Below are 8,516 nucleotides of genomic sequence, written 5' to 3'. Positions count from 1 at the left end.
TAATTAAGTAAATAAAAACTTCTACCCAAAATATATAGACTGGGTAAACTGACCCAGGACTGTCACAGTCAAGTCTATTCATGCATTTCCAGTACAGATGTTTGAAGACTTTAGTTTGGTGCTTTGTGAATTATGGTAGCTATGTGGGAATGCTAGAAATGTTCTTGTGTTATGTAACTGTGTTCACTTTTCTTTGATTTACCAAGTCAGCATTTCTATAGTTTTCCATTAGTAACATGATTTGACCCGAGACAAAAGAGTCCATGTTAAAACAAATTTATTTCTTGAGCAGTTCCTCAAATCATCATTTCTTTTTCACATTTTCCTAAAAAATTCCAGCCATTACAAGCAATTGCTAAGATGATTCATAAAAAATATATGTTTTCTTACATTTTCTCTCCAATAAAGCATTGAATAAAGTGCACTGTACAAAGTACATCCCTACTTCACTTTTCTTGATACAGCAAACAATGTGATACATTATTTTATGACGTGCTTCTTGATTCATGTCGCAGTAATTTAACATTTTTCTGCTTGTTTATTATTATATTTATTTTCAAGTAAGCTTGCAGTGCTGCAGAAAGTGGCATCCAGGATCCAGTGCAATGAAACCAACAATGCTGTAGAAACCTTACACACCTCTGGACTTGTGTTGGTCAAATTAAAATTAAATTAAATTATCAGCATAGACATACACAAACATTTAAAAAATATGCCATTCTGTTTATATATCTATATATATCTATCTATATATATATATATACAGATATCAGATATAAATATTATGCAAACCCATCTCCTCCTTTAATGTCTCACAAAGAGTAACCTGAGAAGCATCTACACAACAAAACACATCAGTGTAATTTAAAAAAGAATACGTAACACCATCTCCATATAAAAAAATTGTTTGTCTTTATATGCAAATGTTTCATATTTTATTATTATTACCATAATTTGCATGTTTTTCACTGGTACATTATCGACAATGTCTATTCTTTTATTCAGTTTCCAGTTTATTTCTTTGGCAGAATTGTAGAACATCCCTGTCCTTCAGTAATGTGACACAAAATAAGTACACACATAGTAAGGTTTGAATTTGAATAAGTTACCTTTGCTCTTCAGACCTATACGTTCACTTTGTAAACTTTACAACGCTTTCTACATACTCTGTGGAACCACACAAAATAGAGGAACATCATAAGAACCCAGTAGCATACATAGGCTACACAGCCATAAATAAGAAATCTAGTTTCCATTTTTTTAGCCTCAGTTGACCAGTCCTCTTTGCTCTCTTCGTAGATGGTGTAACAGAGTCCACTTAATAAAATTGCAGCCCACACCGACAGGGGAAGGAGTGGAATATAGTTACCAACAATCTTACGCCTGCCTGATGTTCCCCAGCTGCATTTGTTCATTGTGAGAATGGCAAAGTACTTAGCAGGCAGCAAACTGGTGATGTAGAGAGCTGAGTAAAGTGACATAAACACCATCACCATGTTTCTCCGCAGGATGCAGGCATAGACTGCTTTCACCAGCCCGATAAGCTGGATGCAGCACAGAACCCAGAGGATGTCCCACAGAGTGCCTGTCCAAAACAACCGGATTATGGTGGCTGTGACAAAGAAGGGGAAAATACCTGACACGACGGACTCATAGGTCATCCAGAGATAGTGCTTGTGCCACCACATTGCATTGTAGAGCCACTCCCGGAAGTAAGATTTTGTCCAGCGAGTCTGTTGGTTGAGCCAGCGAAGGAACTGAGCGGGTGTTTCTGTGTAGCATTTTGAGCGAGCAGTGTATCTGAAGGAAAAGGGTAAAAAACAGACCTTTAGAACCTGCTTGTTTGATGTTGTAGAATCATTATTGTAGCTACTGAGCTTTGTTGAGCCCTATTATGTAATTTTTGTGCCTAATAATATCTAGAAAATACATACTTAGTGGCATATCCCATGCTCAGCATACGGTTGGTGAGATGTCTGTCGTCACCAAATGTACAATGAGTTCCCAGAAACTTCTGAATGTACCACTTCTCCAGAAACTGCTGAAGGATATCATTTCTATACAGACCTGCATGAACAAGTACAAGAAATGACAAATTCAAAAGATGTTGGTTACAATGAGTTACATCAACGCTTTTAAGCCTTTAATATAATAATATTTTGCCAGAAAAGAGTTCCCTTACCTAAAGGGCCACTAATGCAGGACACACAGTTGAAGAAGGACTGGCAGCCCCTTTCGATGTTGAAAGCCATCCAGTACCTGAGACTGCTCATGAAGCTGATGTAGGATTCTTCAAGGTTGAGGATCCTCACATCCCCTCCTACAGCCCCATACTTGGGATTACTCTCCAATACCTTGCACAGTTCCACCGTGGCCAAAGGGTCCAACATAGTATCTGAATCACACACCTGAGAAAGGAGCAATAACATCATTGACAATAGGAAACACTTCATTTTTTTTAAAAGAATAAGAAAGGAAACACTTAAGTAAAAGTAGATACCTGTATGTAATCAACCGATGATCCCAGGGCTTTAAATGCTGTGTACATCACCTCCCGCTTGCCTCCCCACTTCTGCATGATGCACACACATCTCTTGGTCTGGATCAGGCGCTCTACTTCTTTTCTCTGTGGATCCTCTCCTACCACATAATCAGCATCCCCTTCCATTGCTGAGCCAATTTCTTCATCATGTTGGACCTGGGTGGGATCCCAGGTATGATAGTTGTTATTCCATACATAGTAGCCCGGATCCTGGTCTGCAAACACCTCTTTGAACATATCCATCATATACTGGTCATCATCTGAATTCCCATCTATCACCATGATGATGCGCAGCAGCTCAGGGGGATACTCAAGGGCCTTGACTGACTTCAAGCACTTCAAGAGATAAACAGGGTCCTCCTGGTAAGCCGATATAGTGAAACCGATTGTTTTGGTATAGGAGCATGGTTTTGTTCGAGATTTCATTCGCTGGTGCTCAACAAAGGCAAACAAGCCCTGGACCAACACATGGAGTGAGAGTAGGAGTCCATAAATGCCAAAGGAGATGATTCCAAACATGGACGACAGCAGCTGATGGCCCTGAATGTAGGCCCACACCATCACACCCAGGACGGCCAAAGCAAAGAGGAAAGTGAGGATGGTGCGGATTATTGAACCCAGCTTCTTCAATAAAGGTTTTAGCTCCATTTATTTCACCTAAGGAGATACAGACAACACATATCAGTAAAACTTTAAATAGAGTCAAGAAAGCTTGTTAATCAAAATGTCTACACATTGGAGTAAAAGATGTTTCCTGTTTAGCAGAACATGACAAAAATCTGTTAAAGACTGAAACTTTTCTGGGTATATCTCTTTGTCATAGCTAATATATTTAGCCATTAGAATATACACAGACAATCAGACTGGGAGAAAAGGAATTAAGTGAAAACAACTGTTGCAAAACATTTATGGGACTCATTACCAAGCTAGGGGAAGAAATACAGCTTAGAATTTATCTATAATTGCACTGTAGTAATCAGCGATCAAGCTATCATGGCTGATAACGGGGCTTGACTGGGACAAAAAATCAGCCTGGGCATTTTGACTAGAGACCGGCCCACCAGGTATTATAGGAAAAGCTATAATGCCATTGAATGAAAACAAATGCTGTTGTGACAGTGATGTGCACTGTCTTGTTGGTATATGTATGATTTCTATACATTTTACATCAGATAAAAACTTTGTTTGTAAGATTCAGATAATTATTTATTAAAAGCGAGACATTTTAAATTAGAATAAGAAAGAAAAGTATTTATTTGTGCCCCCCTTTCCCTGTTAATGCGCTACCGGGCCCCCTGGCAAAACTTTACTAGACCCGCCCCTGCATAGTTACCAGCTAGAAAAGGATCATGGTGTGATTTGTCTCTCAGAAACAGTTCATAACTTCCCTTCAACTCATTCATGTCACCTAAAAGGTAAACCTGTTTCTCCATCAGCTGTTCAGCTCTGATGATTCAGTAAGGACATCTCTAGTTTCATCTTCATGTTTCCCTCTCACCAGATATCCAAACCGACATCATGGTAAGGCTGCTGCTCCTACAAACATCAGCTGATACTAGAAATTAATATTAAATAAATTCTAACAACAGCTTATCAAGCTTAAACATGCTGCTGTTGTTTAATGCGACATCCACTGGTTTCCTCTTTCTGTGCAAAGTGAGCGATAAACAAGAGAGACGGGACTTGCGACAGAAATACCGATCAGCTGATCATTGATCAGTTTCATGATTGAAGTAGCAACAGGAGAGGGAGGGGGAGAGAATGAAAGAGGAAGAGGCAGCTGACAGCGTAAAGACGCAGAATTATTCCAGCTGTGTGTCTTTTTTTTCATCCTAGCTGAAGTATGGGACAAACTGTGTTCCTTTTCCAACACTTTTCAGCTCAATACCAAACGTGTAATATTTTCTCTGAATACAGGACAATTCCGTTTTTTACGGGAGGGTTGGCAACTCTACTAACTAACCTTAAGAATAAAATAAAGTTCACTATCAGTAACATCATAGCACCCACACAGCTGTATAGAAACTCCGTCATGTTAGCTAGTACGCTGTAGGAGTTATTGTAACTGACTGTAAAAAGTTAGCACAGCGAAAATAAACTCCACCTAAACTTGTTTTATATCTGACCCAGATAGACTGCAGGTCATAACTTCTCACCTAAAGTTCAGTTCACCTGACAGTCGCATCGGCGGCTGCGTCGGGCCTCTCCTCCTCCTGCCTCCCTTTCCCTCATCCACCTGCTGGCCTCTGTGGAAGCTCCGCCATTGTCACCATCAAACAACTTAGTTATTTTTACACATCGGCCAGCATCTGGCCAATACACCACCTTTCATTGTTTATACCATTACAAAAGAAAAAAGAAAAAAAGAAGAAAAAAACATTGGCCCATAAAAACGAAGGCCCACCGGACAAATGCCCGGTATGCCCATTGGCCAGTCCAGCTATGGCTGATAATCCAAGAATGCGTTATCAGAAGAACTGTGCCCTACTGTGCAAAAGTATACGAAAAAAGTGATGCAACATTCAACTTTCAATATAGGATAATATTTTAAACCATTATTAAACCCCTTAGGTCGAATGTTATCATATTTTTCCAAACAAAAACTAATAAAATAAAATAAAATAAAATAAAATAAAATAATAATAATAATAACAACAACAACAATGCGCTTGTTTTTTAAATGGCATAATATTTAACACGCTTATTCTGGAAAATTCTTGAATAAATTAGTGATTTTAGTCATGTATGAATAGGCTAAAAAAATTATAATAATAATAAGAGCATGAATAAAATAATGAAAGCACGCATTTTAACCCTACCTGATGTCAAAAGTGGCTGCATGTAGAATTATGTGATATCCACAAGGACTTCTTCTTGTCTTAGAACTTGGTTTGAAACGCATGGGTTTTAAAGTGTACTCTGTTGAGGAGCAGAGTGGGACCTCCTCTTATATTTTCACGCTCGCGTGCCCTCGCTGAGTCAGTCGTGCGTCAGGAGCAAGGCGGTGGTCCATCTGACACGAAAGCATCACTGTACGGAGTGCATACAGCTGTTTTGTTTTCTTTCTTTCTTTATCACGGAGATGTGTAGAGTTTGACCTCCGACCAGTCTGCCGTTTGCTGTAAAGAATGGAGTTCCAAAGCTTCTCATAGTTGCTGTGAGGAGCAAACAACCGACGTGGTTGAAGGCTGGTCGCGGAGTCCCGAACATTATGTATCTGTTTACTTATTGTTGTTTTTTTATTATAGATATTTTTTTTATTGTTTATATGTTATAAGTGTAATCCAAAATGTCATGCCATAAATGATCTCTAGCCGTTTTATTGTTGATGACAATCAACTAATAAACGTAATCAAAATCTATCATGAGACCAATCCCTTCACTGGAAATGACAATTAATCTTTCAATGACCTGCAGCTTGCAGTTGTAAGCTTTCCATCCACTAACAGTATAAAAACCATATCGAGCTGTTCGAAGCAGTGAGTATTAAAGCTGAAAATCCTTTTCATGTTTTTATGATTCACAAAAGATGCAGTGGCCATGTTTTTCCCTATTTTCGCTCACTTTAGTGTTTGTTCACAGTTAATGTTGCCCTCTTGTGGTTCTTTTTTGAAACTGCAAAAGTCAAGAAAAAAAAGTAGAGAAGAGGCTGTGATAAAAAAAAAAAAAAATACGTTGCGCTGTTTTCAGATTAAAAGACTCCGAAATGCTAAAAAAAAAAAAAAAAAAAAAAAAAAACCCAAACAAAAAGCTGTTTTGTTTTCTTTCTTTACCAGGGAGATGTGTAGAGTTTGACCTCCGACCAGTCTGCCGTTTGCTGTAAAGAAGGCAGTTCCAAAGCTTCTCATAGATGCTGTGAGGAGCAAACGACCGACGTGGTTAAAGGCTGGTCGCGGAGTCCCGAACATGTATCTGTTTACTTGTTGTTGTTTTTTTATTATAGATATTTTTTATTGTTTATATGTTATAAGTGTAATCCAAAATGTCATGTCATAAACTATCTCTAGCCGTTTTATTGCTGGTGACAATCAACTAATAAACATAATCAGTCAAAGTCTATCATGAGACCGATCCCTTCACTGGAAATGGCAATTAATCTTTCAATGACCTGCAGCTTGCAGTTGTAAGCTTTCCATCCACTAACAGTATAACAACCATATCGGGCTGTTCGAAGCACTGAGTATTAAAGCTGAAAATCCTTTTTATGTTTTTATGATTCACAAAAGATGCAGTGGCTATGTTTTTCCCTATTTTCGCTCACTTTAGGGTTTGTTCACAGTAGGGGTGGAGCCAACTCGAATACGGTATTCGGAAAGACACAAATAACGTGTTTTTCACGAATACTTTAAAAAATATTTGTATACGGGAACAAGAAAAACTTTATATCAAAAAGCTTCCTTATGAGACCGCACTGCATGCCCGGATGAGTGAGTGACGTGTAAAAGGTGACTGACACCGGCTGCTCCACACAGCAACAGAGAAGCCTCGGCTAAGCCTTGAAAGACTGAACTGCATCACTATTTTTGATCAATAGATTTTTTTTTAACCTTAACTGGGTTCCGGAGGCAGTTTATAACTTTCACGAAGATCGGGAGATTGATCAATTACGCTGCACTATTGACGCCTGCAGTCGGGTGCTCTCATGTTCGCTCTGTTTACGTAGCTCTGTTAGCTGGTAAGTAACAGACAATAGGCTGTTGACAGAGTAACGTTAACGTTTGGTTTAAAAGGTTAAAACAATGCTTGTGTAGTTGTGTCGAATTGTATGCACTTATATATGGTACATTTAAGTTACTCTGTCTCAGGCACGTGCACAGGGGTGGCCGGGAGGGGCTTCAGCACCCGCCCCTTTCCTGATGGGTGCCCAAAGTGCCCTTTTGTTGAGGCAATTTTTTTTTTTTTTAATGTGTGTGTGCGTGCGAGTCCTGTCTGTGCCCCTCAACAATAATATTTAACTATTAATCACAGTTTTGCTAAATAAAAGGATCTGGCTTGCATCAGTCACATGATGAGCATTAACCAATGATCGCCCTTGACGGCAGAGCGCGCTGGTTATGAGCCAGGAACGAGCTCACAAAGAGCACGTGCATTTTTTGTGGTCTGGAGCTGTAGGAGAAACACAAATTAACTCAGAGACACAGACTGATGTGACAAAACCAGTAAGTAGGTGTACAGCGTACACTGTAGTCTATAGCACACAGGAGTATTAGCTTATTATGTACACGTTGGTAAGTTGTCTTGTGGCAACTGACGAAACAAATGAGCGTGCTGTGTGTGTAACAGCGCGACAAACATTACCTGTCCTTTTATTAACTGCACAAGTAGTGCTGGTCATAGCTGCTGGCTCACTGGGTAAGGCTGTCATGGGTCTGTAGCTCTGTCACCGTTTTAGGGAACATATTTAGTTTTAAAGTAAGTTACAGGGCTTTTCCTGCCTTTCAGGAGGGCTTATATTTCACTAAAAACGATGTAATATGCATATCCACATAATTATGGATTATTATAATTGTGATATATAAAAAACACACACTGTATTTTAAAGAACCTATGTTAAGAAACATTATATTAGATTTATATTTTAAATATGACAAAATGCTCATTTTACAGCAGTAAAATTATTGTATCTCTACAGTTTAAAAATTTTATAAGCTTTCTGCCTGCACAGAGTGGATAGTGAAACAAATGGAATCATCATAAATACATTATTTCATATTTATTACTTTTTTTCTCATTGCTTTATTATTGTAGCTCTAGTAATAAATAATAAGGGAAGGATTCTGGATCAGCACCATGATGGAAACTTGTGCCCACAGTATGTACAGTATTCTGAAGAAGGTCTAAAATGTCACTGTGTGTGCATGTGTGTGTTTTATGTGTATAGATTTTTTTAACTTATCACTCATGATATAAAATTGTCCAGACATGGCTGGTAAGGACATGAGGAGGAAACAGGAGGAGCTGTGTGAGGCTACTA

At 38.7% G+C, this 8,516-nt stretch overlaps 1 pseudogene; it reads right to left on the bottom strand.

Annotated features, from left to right (window-relative positions):
* Positions 1-260: 260 nt before the first annotated feature.
* On the bottom strand, positions 261-5,466 carry LOC100703848 (hyaluronan synthase 1-like; annotated as a pseudogene).
* Positions 5,467-8,516: the final 3,050 nt, after the last annotated feature.

The sequence above is a fragment of the Oreochromis niloticus genome, linkage group LG11 (assembly GCF_001858045.2).
Source record: "Oreochromis niloticus isolate F11D_XX linkage group LG11, O_niloticus_UMD_NMBU, whole genome shotgun sequence".
In the NCBI taxonomy this organism is placed as follows: domain Eukaryota; kingdom Metazoa; phylum Chordata; class Actinopteri; order Cichliformes; family Cichlidae; genus Oreochromis; species Oreochromis niloticus.
Note: the sequence above shows the minus strand (reverse complement) of the source record. Positions and strands in the feature narration are given on the sequence as shown.